The sequence below is a fragment of the Pelodiscus sinensis genome, chromosome 1, assembly GCF_052426305.1.
Source record: "Pelodiscus sinensis isolate ZL-2025 chromosome 1, ASM5242630v1, whole genome shotgun sequence".
NCBI classification, from domain to species: domain Eukaryota; kingdom Metazoa; phylum Chordata; order Testudines; family Trionychidae; genus Pelodiscus; species Pelodiscus sinensis.
Window position 1 is genome coordinate 199,740,598 of NC_143052.1, and position 19,671 is coordinate 199,760,268.

At 46.0% G+C, this 19,671-nt stretch overlaps 1 long non-coding RNA gene across 1 annotated transcript in view; it reads right to left on the minus strand.

Moving 5' to 3' along the window:
• Positions 1–14,526: 14,526 nt before the first annotated feature.
• The window catches only part of LOC142826991 (uncharacterized), a 28,895-nt gene continuing 23,750 nt past the window's right edge, over positions 14,527–19,671 (minus strand). The window contains exons 3-4 of the long non-coding RNA XR_012901307.2: positions 16,180–16,235; positions 14,527–14,893 (exon numbers count right to left, since the gene is read on the minus strand). This is a non-coding gene — a long non-coding RNA (uncharacterized LOC142826991). The remainder of the gene's footprint in view (positions 14,894–16,179; positions 16,236–19,671) is intronic.

A 19,671-nucleotide genomic window follows, 5' to 3' on the forward strand; every position in this document is an offset into this window, starting at 1 on the left:
GGTGTCTGCTGAGCCTCACTGAAGGTGATAGAGCTCTGTGTCACTGCAGCAGGTTGCCTGTGTATTACAGGGCAAAATCAGTGTTTCATTGAAGTCTCCCCTCACAGAACAAATGGCAGGATTGGAGTTTTTAGTGTGAAGATAACTATATGCACCTGACTCCTGCCATTGATTAGAGATGTATTTTTTTCCTTGTTTGTCACTTCATTCATTTTCTGCATTTGACAATACTTTGAGCCAGATTCACTAACATAATTAAGTTCCTGTCTTTCTGAGCACCTAAATCTGAACTAGGCAGCACTGACATACTTAAAAGCACTGCTTAGTAGTTGCCTGTCTATAGATATCTACGTTCTCACTGTCCAACATGCACAAATCTGCTTAAGTTTTGATGCTGCCACATATAGCTCAGAAGTGTAGCCCAAGCCAAAGCTTTGACAGTCCCAAAGCAGAATTATCATACTTCATGTTCTCTTGCCTATCTCACCAACAGACTGATTCTGTAGGCATGCTCTGAGTGTACTCACAAACAAAGGTGGTCTGTGCATATCTGTGACAGAGAGTGAGAAAATATCCAGTAGCCTCCAGTCTCTTTCATTGAAGTTGTTCCACTTTGTATGAATAACTGGATATTTTATGGATATAACTGGATATTTTATGAATACTCTTCCATATTCAGATGAGTAGCCTATTCACCAAACTATAGAGTCAGTTTCTGTTACCTAATAAATATTTATTTTTTCAAGTGGTTGCTTGTGTTCATTCCATAGTAAGTATGTGTGTGCCTCATGCAGAGTTGTCACATGCCGCTGTGTGCTGGTATAAGAGCATGGAGGTACCCCTAAACCTCCTCATCAACCATTACTCTCAGCAATAGCTACTGAAGAGATCTCAGACTTATCATAAACGCTTCTCTCCTTTATATATGAATTGTTTTTTGTTAGGCATTATTTAAGTGCGAACAGGTGATTGCAAACAGGGAGTTTAGAGAGAGAGTTCTCCAGGTAAGGGAGAAGTGACTACAGGACTCTTGAGGGAAGTGACTATCTGTAGTGTGTGTTGTGTTTGGGGCTTTCTTGCTGTGTGTTGAGTTTGTGTTTGTGAGTGTAGTGTGTGTGTGGTTTTTTTTTCTTTTTCTTTTCCCTTTCCCTGCTCCTTCTACCCCCCCAACTCTCACAGAGTGTGTGCTGTGACTGGCAGCTGGAAACTGTTGCCTTCTAATTAAAGTGTGAAATCTAGAAGCCTCTGCTGATTTGGCTGAGCCTTGGTGGGGGAGGGACTATCAGGCGGTCCAGGGCTTTATAAAGGAGTGAGTCAGCGACCAGGGAACTTATGAACAGGTGATTGCGAACGGAGTTTAGAGAGGGTGTTGGGAAGGGGGCAAGATATTCTTGCCTTTCCTTTAAACCCTTTTTTAGGACAGCAGGTATGAATAGTGATAGGTCTGTTGTTGTTACCTGCACAGCATGTGCCATGTTTGTCTTCCTCCTGGAAGAAAGAAGGGATCTCATCTGCATTAAGTGCAAGCTGGTCGCCATTTTGGAAGAAAAAATTAGAGGACTGGAGGCCCAAGTGTTGACCCTCCGCTCGATCAGAGAGGATGAAGACTTCCTCGATAGAAGGCAGCGTTTAATCCTGCAAGGCAGGTGGAAGAGCCAGAGAGGGCAGTACAGGATGAGGAAGAGAACTGGCAGCATGTAACTTCTAGAAGGAAAAAAAGGCCAGTACAGGAATGCCCCATTGCTACAGATGTAAGTAATTCTTTCAGGATCTCTCCACAGGCTCTGCGATGGTGAATGCTTTGGAAGGGACCTCTCAAGGAAGAAATCAGAAGGGAACCACTTCTCTGGAAGGCATGGGATGCATAGTCCTAGAGATGGGGGTTCCACAACCACCACCCACAAAAGAAGAAGGCAGGTGGTGATGGTCGGGGACACCCTCCTAAGAGGGACTGAGCCATCCATCTGGACCTGGAATCTCGAGAGGTGTGTTGCTTACCAGGAGCTCGAATTCTGGATTTGACTGAGAGTCTTACAAAACTGATCAAATCTTCAGATTGCTACCCTTTCCTGCTTCTCCATGTGGGAACTAATGATATGGCCAAGAATGACCTTGAGTGGGTTACTGCGGATTACGTAGAGTTGGGAAGAAGGATCAAAGAATTCGGAGCGCAGGTGGTGTTCTCGTCCATCCTTCCTGTTGAAGGGAAAGGACTTGGCAGGGATTGCCAAATTGAGGAAGTAAATGTGTGGTTGCACAGGCGGTGTCGGAGAGAGGGCTTTCGGTTCTTCAATCATGGGACTATGTTCCAGGCACAAGGATTGTGAGGAAGAGATAGGATCCCCCTAATAGAGGAAGGAGCATCTTCACGGGCAGGCTTGCAAACCTAGTGAGGAGGGCTTTAAACTAGGTTCATTGGGGGACGGTGACCAAAACCCTGAGGGCTGTGAGGAAGTCGGATACCGGGAAGAAATGCAAAGAGGAACGAGGAACAAAGGAGGACCCCTGATTCGAATGGAGAGGGTAGGGCGATCAACTGGTTATCTAAGGTGTTTGTACACCAATGCGAGAAGCCTGGGTTACAAACAGGAAGAATTGGAGGCCCTGGCCCAGTCCAAGAAGTATGATTTGATTGGGATAACTGAGACTTGGTGGGATGACTCACATGACTGGAGCACTGTCATGGAAGGGTATAGACTGTTCAGGAAGAACAGGCAGGGGAGAAAAAGAGGAGTTGCACTGTATGGAAGAGAGCACTATGATTGCTCAGAACTCCAGCATATAGAGGGAGAAAAGCCTCTTGAGAGTCTATGGGTCAAGTTTAGAGGTGTAAGCAACAGCAGTGATGTTGTGGTTGGTGTCTGCTACAGGCCACCGAATTAGGTGGATGAGGTAGACGAGGCTTTCTTTGGACAACTAAGAGAAGTTTCCAGATCACAGGCCCTGGTTCTCATGGGGGACTTTAATCACCCTGACATCTGATGGGAGACCAATAAGGCAGTACACAGACAATCCAGGAAGTTTTTGGAGAATGCTGGGGATAACTTCTTGGTACAAGTGCTGAAGGATCCGACTGGGACCGTGCGCAGCTCACAAACAGGGAGGAACTAATAGGGGAAGTAGAGGTGAGTGACAGCCTGGGAAGCAATGATCGTGAGATGGTAGATTTCAGGATCCTGACCAAAGGAAGAAAAGAGAGTAGTAAAATACACACTTTGGACTTCAGAAAAGCAGACTTTGACTCCCTCAGGGTATGTCTACACTACCACCCTAGTTCGAACTAGGGTGGTTAATGTAGTCATTCGAAGTTGCAAATGAAGCCCGGGATTTAAATATCCCGGGCTTCATTTGCATCTTGCTGGGTGCCGCCATTTTTAAATCCCCGTTAGTGCGGACTCTGTGCCCGCAGCTACACGCGGCACAGAGTAGGTAGTTTGGATTAGGCTTTCTAATTCGAACTACTGTTCCACCTCGTTCCACGGCCCTCTGGTCATTTGCTCTAGGCCTATAGGGCGTAGTAGGGTTCTCCTATATTGGGGTGGCCCCGATATGACTAGAGCCCCCCTTCTTATGCCCTGGGGCTCTGGGGCCCGCCAAGTTCCCAGTCCTTGTTCCCCCAAAGTCTAGCTCTCACCAGTCCGTGAGTCCCGCCGTGGTCGGATCGCCTCCTGCCCCTCGGGCGTGATGGAGGGATGTCCTGGACCTCCCGTACTCCCGGGTGCCTTCACTTCCCCAAGGTCCGAGTGTTACACCGGGCCCCTCCCTTACAGGTTGCTCCGGTGCCGTGGGATCCCCTTTTCCTCCGTGGGGCCAGTCGCCGTCACGGCCCGGCACGCTGCTAGGGGAAGGGGGCTAGGTACCTTCTCTGGTTGCGGGGTCTCTCCGGCCTGCGGACGGCTTCTGCTTGCCTCTGGGCTGGTATCTTCTTGCCATACCTCCATGGCCTGGGGTCCCGCTGGTCCAGGCTCGGGTTCCCCGTCACCACTTCCCCCGCTGCCTTGGGGACGGAGGGTGACGCCTCCCCGCTCAACCGCCGCGAGCCCCCCCGGTGATCCTCTCACCTCCCCTTCCTTATCTCGGCGTCCTCTGCCTCCCTCTCCGCCCTCCGGGTGCATCCCCCCCCCAGGTGTGCCGGTGCCACGCTTAAAAGCGGCCGCTAGCTTACCGCGCCGGCACAGCCGGCGCTCACCCGGCCCCCTGCTCGCAGCGCGAGCTGTTAGCATGCCTGGACCCGGCACGGGTGACGAGGTCAGCCCGTCACAACAGGTATGTAGCAAGAAGGCTTCTACAGGCATGTAGCAAGAAGGAGGTGATGAGGGTGTGCGCCCCCTACTGGATGAGGGTGGTAACCTAGTGTCATTGAGCTTTTGGCCATTATCTTCAAAAAGTCGTGGCGATCGGGAGAGATCCCAGATGATTGGAAAAAGGCAAGTGTAGTGTCCATCTTTAAGAAAGGGAAGAAGGATGATTCAGGGAACTATAGGCTGGTCAGTCTTACCTCAGTCTCTAGAAAAATCATGGAGGGGATCCTCAAGGAATCCATTTTGAAGCACTTGGAAGAGGGGAAGGTGATCAGGAATACTCAGCATGGATTCATAAAGGGCAAGTCGTGCCTGACCAATCTGATTAGCTTCTATGATGAGGTAACTGGCTCTGTGGATATGGAAAAGTCAGTGGATGTGATATACCTTGACTTTAGCAAGGCTTTTGATACAGTCTCCCAGAATATTCTTTCCAGCAAGTTAAGGGAATGTGGATTAGATAAATGGATAATATGGGATGGAAAGCTGGTGGAAGATTGGGCGCACTCGGTAGTGATCAACGGCTCGATGTCAGGATGGTGGTTGGTTTCTAATGGAGTGCCCCAAAGTTTGGTTCTGGGACCAGTTTTGTTCAACATCTTTATTAATGACCTGGATGAGGGGATGGATTGCACCCTCAGCAAGTTTGTGGATGACACTAAGCTAGGAGGAGAGGTAGATAGGTTGGAAGGAAGGGATAAAGTCCAGAGTGACTTAGACAAATTGGAGGATTGAGTCACAAGAAATCTGATGAGGTTCAACAAGAACAAGTGTAGACTCCTACACTTGGGATGGAAGAATCCCAAGTATTGTTACAGGCTGGGAACCAACTGGCTAAGTAGCAGTTCTGCAGAAAAGGACCTGGGGATTACAGTGGATGAGAAGCTGGATATGAGTCAGTGTGCCCTTGTAGCCAAAAATGGCTAATGGCATATTAGGTTGTATTAAAAGGAGCATGGCCAGTAGATCCAAAGATGTCATTATTCCTCTTTATTCGTCTCTGGTGAGGCCACATCTGGAGTATTGTGTCCAGTTCTGGGCCCCCAATTACAGGAAGGATGTGGATGCATTGGAGAGAGTCCAGCGGAGGGCTACCAAAATGATTAGGGGGCTGGAGCATATGACCTACAAGAAGAGTCTAAGGGAGTTGGGTCTATTTAGTCTGCAGAAGAGAAGAGTGAGGGGAGACTTAATAGCAGCCTTCAACTTCCTGAAGGGACATTCCAAACAGGCTGGAGAAAGGTTGTTCACAGTAGTGATGGATGGCAGAACAAGGAGCAATGATCTCAAGTTGCGGAGGGAGAGATCCAGGTTGGATATTAGGAAAAACTATTTCACGAGGAGGGTGGTGAAGCACTGGAATGGGTTACCTAGGGAAGTAGTGAAGCCTCCATCCCTAGAGGTGTTTAAGTTTTGGCTTGACAAAACCCTGGCTGGGTTGCTTTAATTGGGATTGGCCCTGCCTTGGGCAGGGGGCTGGACTTGATGACCTCTTGAGGTCTCTTCCAGTTCTCTGATTCTAAGTTTGTTAGTTTTAGTGATAGGCTTTAGCTTTAGGTCTTTTTGGACTAGTTTTTCTTTTTCAGTACTGGGATCGGTTCTAGAACGATGCCATGTTCACCAGGTTGTATGTCCAGTTAAACTTGCACTAAGCATTGGCCGGTCAGTGATCCACACCTGATCTATTTGAAATGTTTGGGAAAATCCCACATGAGACAAATGTCGCATTTTAAGGGATTTAAGCCCTGCTCAAAGATTGAGTGGGTGAGGTTCAAATGTTTACTCATGGAGACAGCACTTTGATGCCCATTGGACTCAACGTGGAGAGTGCCCCAACCCATTTGGCTTTTTTATAGAGTTCCTCAGAGATGTCTCCAACTTCTTGATCCCATTTCCTTATACCAAAGAAAATACTTCGATTCTCAAGTCTCATTTGGGAGGGTATGTGACAGAGTGAAGAGACACAAAATCGGTATTTGGGTGATAGTTACTTGCTGGAGCACCCTTCAGCTAAGAAGGAATTGCTGGCTCTGGAGTCTGAGACAGGCCCATTGAGGGCATCTGCTGACATCTTTTCAGCAAAGGGAGCAGTTATTGATGTTCTCAGCCACCCTGAAGGTTTATGCATCCACAAGAGACCAGCTTAGCCTCTTGTTACCAGTATCCCAACTGATGCAAGAAGGTTTACAGTCTGTACACTGTTCCCTCTTAGCAGTGAAGCAGTGCAGCTTCACAGGTGATTAATCAGCCCCGCCCAGTCAGTCAGCTCCATGTACAGAGCCCTGAGCCTCTGACTGGGCAGGGCTGATTAATCACCTGTGAAGTTGTGCTGCTGCATAGCTTAGAGGGAACACTGAGTCTGTACCAATGCTTGTGGTGCCTACCTGTATTTTAACATATGGTACTGTTACCTCCAAAGCTTCTGCAAAGCCTGGGCCAGTAGTGTAGTGGGGGGTGCAGTTGCCCTAGGTGCCACACTGGGGGGGGGTGCCAATTTAGCCCCCCTCGATTCCCCCATGTCATCACTCGGCTCGCCTGCTCCTCTGCCCGCAGCTGCCGCCTGGAGCCTCCTCCCCACTTCTCCTCCCCCAGCCCGACCCTCCTCCATCTCCGTCAGCGGGTTAGTGCATATGGGGGCCCGGTCTCAAACTGGAGGGGACAGAGGAAGATGCAGTACAAGCTCTCCCCCCTCTTCCCAGGGTCAGGCTCAGCTGTGTGCCAGGTTCAGGGCCCTGCTGTGTGGCGGGTGTGTGTGTGCAAATTTGGCCTTTGTCCCTGGGTGCATAACACCCTCACTACGCCTCTGGCCAGTGTAGTTGGAATGCACATCTCTGATGGTATCCCAAATACCGCCATCCCAGTGCTTGAGCTAGTTATCCCCAGCTCCAATAGGTTCTGCCCAAAATTATCAGATATTTGGGATTTCTCCTCTGAGGATTCAGAGGTGCATTCATCTGTATTTCATCCAGGACAGAGAGCATACCGTCCATGAGAGACTTGTGCAACACTCACAGCAACAACCTTATCCTAATGTGTAATGGCTTGGTCAAAGATGGGTCCCAGGGTATGTCTACACTACAGCGCTAATTTGAACTAATGCATCTAGAACTAAAAACTAGTTCGAATTAGCGTTTTGCTAATTCGAACTAGCATGTCCACATTAAGTGGACCCTGAACCGGGGATAAGGATGGCCAGAAGCAGTGCCGGCAGGGCATCAGAGGAGGACTTAGAGCGTGGAGCTGCTGTCTCAGGCTAGCCGAGGGCTGTGCTTAAAGGGACCCGACCCCCACCCCGGACAGACAGTTCTCAGAGGTGCCCTGCTTGCAAAGCAGTCCTGTCTTGGAGTGCCCTGAGTGCCCACACTGGGCACATCACAGCACTTGGCCATCAGCCCGGCTGCACTTGCTGCAGGCTGCCATCTGGGGAGAGGGGGCAATTGGGGGCTGCAGGAGAGCTTCCACCCCCAGAAGCCCGCAGAGCCAGCCCAGTCCTCCCCATTGGGGGCTCGTACCCCATTCCTCCCTCACCTCCTTCCACTTACCCCTCCCTAGCCCCCCCTTCCTCATGTACAAAATAAAGAAAACATGTGGTCAAAAATAGAATCTCTCTTTATTGAACAAAACTCGGGGAGACTGGGAAAAGGAGGTGGGAGAGCGGAAGAGAGAGGGTGGGAGAAGGGAGGGCAACTACAATGATCAGAGGTTTGGAAGAGGTCCCATATGAAGAGAGGCTAAAGAGACTGGGACTTTTCAGTTTAGAAAAGAGGAGACTGAGAGGGGATAGGATAGAGGTCTATAAAAGCATGAGTGGGGTGGAGAGGGTGCATCAAGAAAAGTTCTTCATTAGTTCCCATAAAAGAAGGACTAGAGGACACCAAAGGAAAGGAATGGGTAGCAGGCTTCAAACTAGTAACAGAAAGTAGTTCTTCACAAAGCAAAGAGTCAACCTGTGGAACTCCTTGCTGCAGGAGGCTGTGAAGGCTAGAACTAGAACAGAGTTTAAAGAGAAGTGAGATAAAGTCATGGAGGTTGGGTCCATGGAGTGGTATTAGCCAGGGGGTAGGAGTGCTGTCCCTGCCCAAAGTTTGTGGAAGGCTGGAGAGGGATGGCATGAGACAAATGGCTTGGTCACTGTCTTCGGTCCATCCCCTACAGGGTCCCTAGGGTTGGCCGCTGTCAGCAGACAGGCTACTGGGCTAAATGGACCTTTGGTCTGACCCAGTACGGCCATTGTAAGCTCAGGGTGGGGGTCTCAGTGGACCACCTTGATTTTCATGCACACCTGCTCCTGGGTGGCCAGGCTGGCAGCTCTCCTGCCCTAGACGGCCACTTTCCTGTGCCTAGTGTGGAGGTCGTGGACGAGGTCCACGATGTCTGCACTAGACCAGGTGGGTGCCCGCCTCTTGTGGTCCCGGGCAAACTCCGGGAGCCGCCAGCCTGGTCCCGGGAAGAGGGGGAGGGCTGGGGGGCATCGGGTGGCTGGCTCGAGCCGTGCCAGGTGCAGGGTCTGCTATCTGGGTGCTGGCAGGCTTGCACCTGGCACGGGCATCATAGCCAGCCCGTGCCCCTTTAAGGGGGCTGGGGCCGGGAGGCGGGCATACGAGTTTCCCTGGTGTTGGCCAGAGTGGCCACCAGGGAAAGCTGGTCCCGGGAAGAAGGGGAGGGCTGGGGGGCATCGGGTGGCTGGCTTGAGCCGTGCCAGGTGCAGGGTCTGCTAGCTGGGTGCTGGCAGGCTTGCACCTGGCACAGGCATCGTAGCCAGCCCGTGCCCCTTTAAGGAGTCCGGGGCCGGGAGAGGGACATACGAGTTTCCCTGGTGTTGGCCAGAGTGGCCACCAGGGAAAGCTGGGGAGGGCTAGCCTCCCACTAGTTGGAATTAAGGGGCTACACACCCCTTAATTCGAACTAGTAAGTTCGAACTAGGCTTAGTCCTCGTACAATGAGGTTTACCTAGTTCGAACTAAGCGCTCCGCTAGTTCGAATTAAGTTCGAACTAGCGGAGCACTAGTGTAGTGCCTATCAAAGTTAATTCGAACTAACGTCCGTTAGTTCGAATTAACTTTGTAATGTAGACATACCCCCAGGCCCATATAAGTGTCTATTCAGGAATTTCAGGACACCATGGGGCATCCCTCCTCCTGCTAGGATTTCCCCCACATTTCTACAACCATCTCCTTCTTTGTCTTCAAGACCACTCCAGGGCACCAAGAGCACTATTCGCTGATATCTAATATAGAGATCCTCCTTACCCCACCCAGAAAAGCAAACAGAAAGGAAGCATTGTATCCAGTCCAGGTGGACTTGATGAATTCTCTAGTTTCCTGGTTGCACCACTGTAGCTTTGTGCCAGAAGTTGCCCTCTCCATTTGTACTCTGTGTACTATGCAGTCTAGACGGGCCAAATTTCGGAAAAGGCTCTTCCAACAAAAGCATTTTGCATATCTTTTTCCAATAGATTCTCGCAGTCTAGCCGTACCCTTGGGCTACGTCTGCACAGCAAGCTTTTTGCACAAGAACACTTGTTCTTGTGCAAAAACTTGCGGAGTGTCTACACTGCACATGTGTCCTTGTGCAAGTACATTTACAGTAAGGCATCAGAACAGAGGGCTTCTTGCACAAGAGTTATTCCTCTCCCCACAAGGAATAAGCCCTCTTGCGCAAGAGCGCTTGTGCAAAAAGGCCAGTGTAGACGGGAACAGGGGTTTCTTGCGCAAGAAACCCCTATGGCTAAAATGGCCATCAGAGCTTTCTTGCGTAAGAGAGTGTACACACTGCCATGGACGCTCTTGCGCAAAAGCACATGGCAGTGTGGACGTGCTCTTGTGCAAGACCTTTTGCGCAAGAATTCTTGCACAAAAAGCCTGCAGTGTACACATAGTCTTAGTCCTACAGATCCTTCCTTACTTGGTTCTGGCAAGTATGCACTGATCTAAAATGTGCACCAAAACAAAGTCTCCACTTGAGCAACACTTGATCTTTATGTCATACATTCACAGTCCCATCAGGATCTGTACTTTGATTCAGTGAGTAATGACTTTTTCCAAATGCTTTTGAGAGGTGTATGGTCAGATCATACATCCATGGTGTAATTGTAAGTATATGGGTGACCTTTTTACCATTCCAAAGAGTATTGCTAACAACTGGGGGTTTTTTCAATTTGAGCACAATCCTTCTGTCACAGACAATGTGTTTGTGTTTGCAATCACAAGTTTGTCCTCCTTGCAACATAGTAGCCCTAGACCCAACTCTGATGCATCATGTTGCAACCTGAGGGCTTTCTCTGCATTGTAATATTTCAAACTGAGAGCCTTCCCAATCGTGTCTTTTACATTCTGGTATGCTTGCATGTGTTGGTCTGTCCATTTCCACAAGTGTCTTGATGCGTCAGCTATCTCAGGATTTCACAGCTCTTCAGACAGATGGTTGCAAAACTGTACTAAATAATTGGCATTCCCAGGAATTGTGGGACTCCTAACATTGTTGGCTCTTAGCATTTCTCTAATTGCCTTCACTTTCTCTGGGTCTGTTTCTAGGCCTTTGCAGGTTGTCAGGGTGCGCGCTCCCCGCCGGGCCTCAGTGCCCCGACTGTCCTCATCTAGCCCCTCTCAGGGCAAATTACAGTCTGTACGGGTTGCTCATCATTGGCATGGGGTTATCTCTACTGCCCCGCTTACCTAGGCTGCCTTGTAATCCGCCTCCGAACCCTGGGCCTTGCCTCCGGCCCCTAGCCAGGGAGAGTCTTGGCTGGCCCTCTCCCAGCCCTAGCTGGCTATCCCCAGCTGTTCACCCTCCTGGGAGCCCCTGCTTCCTCTGCAGTCAGCCCTTCACTGGCTCTCCCCCCTAATCAAACTGTGCTTCACTAGATAGCTGCCACCTGGGCTCTCACTAGCCCTAATGGCCTCGGCTGCCCTCTCTGTTCTCAGCCCTGGCTCAGGGCCTGAGTCTTGGCCTTAAAGGGCCAGTGCAGGGCAGGCGCCCTGTTACACAGGTCAATAAATGTCCAATCTATGGCACACTAGTTATATTCAACCTGAGATTGCCTACGTTCAATTCAATATTCTTATGTATAACTGTAAAATTTTAATTTGTAGTCATGATCTCATTGCATTTGTTCAGATTATCATTCTCTCATACTATCAGCACATCATCTGCTATTGTCTGGATTCCCACCAATGCTGGGGTCACTCTGCTCTGGAATACCTCTGTTGGACTGAGTCCCACTAGAAACTTTAATCATCAATTGATACCTCCCAAATGGAGTTGGTTGTCAAGTAATGTGATTCTTCATCCAGTTCAACATGCCAGAATCCCTTTTTTATATTCATACTGTGAAACATCTTGCTTTAGACACATCTGGTAATATGTCCTCAATTGTTGGCAGAAAGAAATGGTCCTTTTTCTCAGTTCATTTAAAGGCTTTGGGTTTATGCTTATGTTTAGTTTTCCAAATGGTTTTCTTACAACTCTCTAGTCTGGCACCCTGGGGACCTGACCTGTTCCAACCAAGAATATTTACCAACACTTCCACTGCTTACTGGGCTATTAGAGGACATTTAGGGGTAAATTAGATCTAAATAACAGCACAGAACACTGAGAGCTAGAACTGGTGGCTGTAAACAAACTTTATGGGATTGTGGGGAAACTTGGCCACACCCATGAAAAGTGGACATCCGGCTAACTTTAAAATCATTCTGGACGATGGATGGTTCTGAATGAGAGAGTTCTGGATCAGAAGGTTCAACCTCTAACACAAGACTGCTTCTCCCTCTCTGCTCTTCTCTATAGGCTGCATGATTCTGTAGGTTCAGCAGTTCTTCATTCAGTGGCTGTAATAATGCGATGGCTACTTTTTTCTTTTTGACAATTTAACTGGCTTCACGCTGGTGTCAGTCTCTATTTATAAAAATAATCTAACTGTGTCTTCCTGAAACATGTTTCTATGCTCCCTCTGTATCACCTTCTGAGCCCAGGCAATAACATTCAAAATATCTTCAGTCACCCTGCTATCCACTTTCATTTCTGGAACTGTATTTTTATCAGGTTCATGTCTTAGATATCCTTGCTGTCCAGAAGTGGCACTGCTCTTTCACTATCTAGGTGAAAGATCACAAAATCTAGTCTGCATTTCTTTTTGTCCCTTGGATTTATTAATTAAATTTTACATTTCTCCATGGGCAGTAACGTGGTATAAATGTACAATGTTAACAGCTGTTTAGTCTTTGATTCAAATATCTAGGTTCACCAGACTGATTTGGATAATGTTACAATTTACACCACCAACTACTTGAAATTATATAACTTTCTTTCCAAGTAACATGGCTGCATGCAAATGTTTTTGGTTCTTACTAGTGTCTCCTTTCACTGTGTATACCAGCTATTCAGTCAGCCACATAACATCCTCATACTCAATGTTGATCTCTTCAGTTACTGTGTACACCTTGGGTTTTTTCATCTCGGGACACACGCATGACTGCAAAATGATTAAATTTGTCACAGATGCAGCATTTTTTCTCGTAAATCAGACACTTACCATTCTAACTTACATGTTTTCTCCAAGTGCATTTGTATGTGTCTGTATCATTATCATCTACTAATGTATCTTTTTTTATTTCTCTTTTGGATTATGTGGACAGTTTCTTCTCTCTGTCCTTTTCAGGTTTCTAATCCTCTCTCTTTTGTATAGCTCTCTGCAGCCCTACATATTTCCAAGCTTCTCCACAAAATCAAGTCAGCTTCCCTCAGCATCTGCTCTCATACGTGCGATTTTCATCCCATATATGCTATCCAGTCTCTTATCAATGAATCTTTAATATTTCTAAAATTAGAACTGTCTGCTAGCAGTTTGAAATCAATGTTGTTCTCATCTGCACCCTCTGCTTGAGCCAGAATAAAGAAATGATCTTTCTATGGTTTCATTCAGCGAATATCAAAACAGCCTGTTATTCCTTCTAAGGTGCGTTGAGCTTGGAGAATTTCCATGCACAAAGTCTCACTTCTCCCTCTCTCTCGTTCTTTCGCTCTCTCCCTTTCCCCCTTTCTCCAATAAGGTAATAAAACAGTTATATTTTCACAGCATCCTTTATCTGCCAGAGCAATAACTACATAGAGGTTAAATTCCTCTCTCCTACTCTTCCATGCCTGAGCTAAATTCTTACAGATTTACAGATTTAATGTCCCTGCAGCGTTCAGACCTTCCATTTTCTGTTATCAGCCTTTTCTTGTAAAACAAACCATGTACTCACAGAAGTATTCTGTCCTCTGCAGTGCAACTCTGAATGGTCTCTCCCTGCTGTCTGTGATTTAATTATCACTGCCCCCGTGTTTTGTGCTTTATGACTGCATCATCCTCCATATAAGATCTCATTCTAACATAAGGTTAATTTACAGACTCCAGCTTTATTGTGGCTGGTGAGATCATGGCTTCTTCTGCCCCATGGCTTCTCAGAGGGTTTCCCAGGAGGTATTGCTTCTAAACAGTTTTCCCCAGGAAACAGTATGCTTCCTGAAAGAGTTTGCTGGCACTCGCATATTGTTGCAGAGAGAAAGTTTGTATATAGAACCCCTGGCATGGTGGTGCGAGTGGGGGACAATAGTACGGGTCATTTAGGGGGGCATACAAATCAAAAAGGCATTCAATGGTAGCCATTAACAACTTTCAGCATGACAATACCCAGGACCTTAACAAAGGCAGGGGGGCGCATCATAATTAGGGGAACAAAGACGCAATAAATAGAAGAACACAATACGTGCTAACCTAAGGAGTTGGGGATACATAATTAAGATTTTGCCACAGGTGCAAAAATAGGTTATTACAGCACTGACGATACCCACCTAGCTCTCAACTCTGCCCATCCTGCCAATAGTTGAAAAATGTTAACATCCAGAATGATTTGTCTCCTGGACTGAAAAAAGAAAAATATGAATGGTGGGACAAAGTGGGGAATTGGGATGCACACAAAGGAACTGGTATGGGGAAAAGAAAGGTAATAGTATGTGGGGAGGGAAATAAGGGGAACATACAGAGTTTTACCATGTGGCAGAGGCAGAAATTGGGGGCTGCACAAAGTCTGTGGCTTGTGGAAGGGCAAGGAAGGGAATAGGCAGAGTACGTGGTCTGAGGGAGGCAGAGAGAAATTTATAGAGGCCTTGAAATAGAGTAGGGTTGAAAGTGTGGTGTTAGATTATCTTTAACATATGCTAACCTGATCAAATTAAAACACAGAGAGAAGTCTAGCTCTTTAATACAACCATTTAGTACATATTAAAGGCAGCACACGTTGCCTACAATAGGGAGTGTAATCCTCAGCAGGTGTGTGACCCCTTTGTCATTACAGGCAAATGCAATCTAGAGCACTTTTGCTGCATTATACCCCTTATCTTTATTCCATGAGAGAATTGTCCTTTCGCTAGGGTCAAATACAGGCCGTCCCACAGCAGAGGGCCAGAAAAACTGTAGATCAGTTTTCAAGTTATTGTGATGTCATTTCCTGCTCCGTTTCTCAAGTCCTCCAGAGTGTCCTCCATCAGAAGATGGGAATGGGCGATAGGATGAATTACTTGATTGCCTGTTCTTTTTGTTCCCTCTGAGACACCTGGCATTGGCCATTGATGGAAGACAGGTTACTGAGCTAGATAGACCTGATCCAGTATGACCGTTCTTATGTTCTTATAAAAAGCCAGTGAAGTCATTGATATTGCTGCTATTTTTCAGGTTACAAAGTCAGTAGACTCCCTTGGTCTTTTTTAAAAATTACATGGTATTTATACATAATACAACAATAATAACATGTAAAAGCAAAAAAACCAAGTCTAAAGTTGAAATACAGTTTTCATTCAAAACTCCCTTTGTTAATCTGATTCTTATTGCTGTAGAAAAATACAGTATGCAGGCTCAGAGATTCATGGCAAAATACAGGTTGGAAAGCTTCACTCCACTACAAACTATAGGAAAAGTTTTTTACTTCTATTTTAAAAAACAATCAGGTCTATACTTTATTCAATACCCCCCAAGAAATTGCCTGCTCCTTCTCTCCCACATTTCTGCCTCTGATGCAGGCTTTTAAGCTGTGTCCCCACATGCACCAGCTCCTCCAGAGCTGCCTTCCCTCTCCTCTCCGCCCCCCCCCCCCCCCCTTCGCCCTCTGGTGTAAATGTGTAACTGCCAAAAATTTCAGTGGTTACACATTTACCAAAAAAAAAAAAAAAAAAAAAGTTTTTTAACATCCCTAGTTTCCATTGGCCGGGAACGGTGATCTGCAGCCAACAGGAGCTTCAAGCAGCCATACCTGCAGGTAAATATAGTGCTGGCAGCCTGGGGGGGCTAACCCTGCTGAGCAACATCTGGCTTATTGTCTACCCCTATTCTGATGGGTGCTGCAATTCCAGCAGGTAGCTTGTCGGGAAGACGGGTGGGTACTAATCCACACATCTATGTCCTGGCTCTGGAATCAACCTTATCTCCAGTACCTACTACCTGCATAGAAACTGATTCCTTGCACATTATCTGAGTGCATTTCACCATATTCAACTATCACAATAAATTATTATTATTTACACAACTACACATAGCTCTGCAGACTTGCATATTGTCACAAGGTTCCAAGCTAATGGAACTAATTCCAACAAAGAGGGGAAAGTCAGAATTTTTCAACCTCCTAGAAATAATTGACCAAGAACGCAGCAGCAAAAGGTGATTTAACATCCAGTTATGTCTGTTGTAGCCATAAGACAAAATTCCAGGAATGTGAAACCAAAAAGCCAGTGATTTTCTGTGCTAGTCAGATGAGACTACTTTGGCATAACCAGAATACCCAAAGCCATATTCCCCACACCTCCAATAGCTGTCCAGTACCATTGCAATCGTGGGCCTTGAACTTACAATCTGATCTGTAGGGGATCAAGTGGATTTCGTGCAGACATAAGGGTCCCATTCACCTGCAAAGATTTGATTATATGATTAAATTCTTATATTGCAGCTCTAATAAGTGTGTTGAAACAGTACATACATGTGTAATATGTACTATACCTCAAATTGAAAAGGTGGGAATACTCCTTCTCTCATTTAGCCCTTATCCAATACCCACTAGAGTCAATGGGACTATCTCCAGAGATTTCGGGGTATTGGGTCAGGCCTTTAATCAGGAAGGATATGTCTACACCAGCTCGTTAGTTCGAGCTAGGTAGGCAAATGAGGGCAACCAGAGTTGCAAATGAAGCCCGGGATTTAAATATCCCGGGCTTCATTTGCATCTTCCCGGGCGCCGCCATTTTTAAATCCCCCTTAGTCCGAACTCTGTGCTTGCGGCACGGAGTAGGTAGTTCGAATTGGGATCTCTAATGGAACGAGGAGTACTGGTAGTTTGAATTAGAGATCCTAATTCAAACTACCTACTCCGTGCCGTGTGTAGCCGAAGGCACAGAGTTCGGACTAAGGGGGATTTAAAAATGGCAGCACCTGGGAAGATGCAAATGAAGCCTGGGATATTTAAATCCCGGGCTTCATTTGCAACTCTGATTGCCCTCATTTGTCTACCTAGCTCGAACTAACGAGCTAGTGTAGACATACCCGAACATACAAAGAGGACAGATTATATCATGCAAACTTCCTACAACATGCTAAATCCTGCTTTTGACCTTGTTTTTAACCTTCTAAAATTTTCTTTTTAATTTTAATTTCTCATTTTTATTTCAGCTCAGAAGACCTTTATTTTTGTGAGTTACAGAATTTGGTAAAATTAAATATTAAGGGGCATCACCCACAAAATCATTCCTCATCTAATATATAAAGGAGAAAGTTTGTATGTTTGTGCACTAATAACTTGGACACTATAAGAACTACCACAACCAAACTTTGCATGGGATAACCTTTTATCCAGGCGAAGGTTTTAAGGAACTGTGGGAGGGAAGAGATGAGAGACCGATGCCTCTCCCCGGGGCTGCATGGAGCTTGACAGTGAGGGGTGAAGCAGCTTCCCGGGGGGAAGCGGCGGGGACAGTCGCTCACTAACACCAGCGAAGAGATAACCTGTCATCCAGGAGAAGGTTTTAAGGGACTGTGGGAGAGAAGAGATGAAAGACCGATGCCTCTCCCTGGGGCTGCACGGAGCTTGGCAATGCGGGGAGAAGCGGCTTCCCGGGGGAAACGGTGGGGCCAGTCACTCACTAAGGCCAGTGAAGGGACAAGGAAGTGGAGGGTGGGTTTGAGCGCCAGCAGCAGGCATGCAGCTCCCTTCCCCCTCCCTCCCCTCAGGCTCCTCACCTCAGTTATATCAACTGTCAACTTATATTTCAACAATGTATACTGACAAAGCGCAAGAACAGTCACTTAAAATAGTTGGAATTGATTTGGAGACATCTTGCTTTTCACATGGACAACTCTATGTTCAAGAGTTGGAAGTGGCAAAAATTTGTACATATTTGTTAAGAATAATGAAACAAAAAAATATAGTTTACAATAAAGTTTTTTATGATAACATGTACAATTGGTTGTTTTATACTTTTTTATATATATTTTAATCCTTATAGAACTCGTTGTAACTTTTCTACCATTCAAAAAACGATAATGGACTACTGTTTTTCTAAATTTTGTTCCTCCACTTTCCCAAGCAACACCGGGTAACTCAAGCTAGTTCTGAATATTTTAACCTTCACTTGTTAATTCTACCTACGATTTCTAGAACTGAATATACTTAGAGAAAAAATATTTTCTGGTTTTTTTTAATTGGTTTATTCTCAGCATTTGGAAGCATTTTTCAAACAATCAGTTTCAGAATTTCCCAAGTATTGCTGGTTTCCCTGTGGTTTGTGTGTATCCTTTCACACTGCAACAAGAGAAAGAAAAACACTAGAAAATGTGATTATAAAACTACATTCATTGGCCAAGAAACTAAGGTGAAGGTTTATTACCTCTAACTTATTTTAAAATGTTGGCTTGTTCAAGTAGATAGTGCCCCTTTAAAAATAATTTACAATAAAGAATTCCAACTAGTCCTATGGGCTAGTCCTTGGTACAAACTACAGCATGAACTGGTTTGAAAAATTTCTGTTTTGAAATGAAAAACATTTTAAAGGCAAAATAGCTAATGTTGGAATCTCCAACAAGTCCTAGTCAAACGTATAATGCTGGCAGGGGTTATAGTTTTTGTGAGACATTTCATTTAGATTTATACTGTGCCCAGCAGAGTTTATAACTTCTGTGGACTTCTTCATAGTATGGCTCTTATAAACATTGCAAAATCCACCAACACAGCTATGAAATAAATAAATAAATAAATATATACACACAAATAGGGCAGGAGAGCTTGTAATTTTTGTGAGACTTCTAAGTTTTAAAATGCCTCACATAAGTTATAATCTTAACTGTCCTAACTGTGATGGCATATATATTTTATATTCATTATGATCTTCTTTAAAGAATCCAGTTCCCTTAGGAATCACTTCTATTAGCTACATTGAAGACAAACTCCAATTTACTCTGTCTGTATAAAGATTTTGTCATTTTGTTGTTTTAAAAAAACACTTAATTTTCCTAGTTTGGACATGGTCAAAAAGAGCTGGGCTCTTATTCTACATGTAGAAGCCAAAGACAATGTTGTTAACACTTCCGTAACACCACCTGCAAACCCACTGGGTACATCTACACTGTAGGCTTATTTCAGAAAAAAATATTCCAGAAGATATCTCTGGAATAGTTTATCTCAAAATATAGCATCCACGCTACAGGGAAGCCTCAAAATTAGTCCAAGGCAGACTCCCCTAATGTGGATACTCTGTCTCGATTTAGAGCCCTAGGAGGCACTGGGGAGGAATAACTTTAGAATGGCCCTGGGGAGGAGCTATTTCGACATAGCAGCAGTGGAGCGTCCACACTCACCCTCTTCTGAAAGAGCATTTTCGGAAGAGCCGTTATTCCTTATGGAATGAGGTTTACCAACATTGGAAAAAGCCTTCCATTATTTCGATTTTCTTTCAAAATAACGCAATTGCGGTGTGGACACTAGTAGGCTGTGTCTAGACTGGCCAGTTTTTCTGGAAAATCAGCCACTTTTCCGGAAAAACTTGCCAGCTGTCTACACTGTCCGCTTGAATTTCCGCAAAAGCAGTGACTTCCTACTGTAAGAAATCAGTGCTTTTTGCGGAAATACTATGCTGCTCCCGTTTGGGCAAAAGTCCCTTTTGCGCAAAAGTTTTGCACAAAAGGACCAGTGTAGACAGCCCAGATTTGTTTTCCGCAAAAAAGCCCCAATCGTGAAAATGGCGATTGGGGCTTTTTTGTGCAAAAGCGCATCTAGATTGGCACGGACGCTTTGCCGCAAAAAGTGCTTTTGCGGAAAAGCGTCCGTGCCAATCTAGACGCTCTGTTCCAAAAATG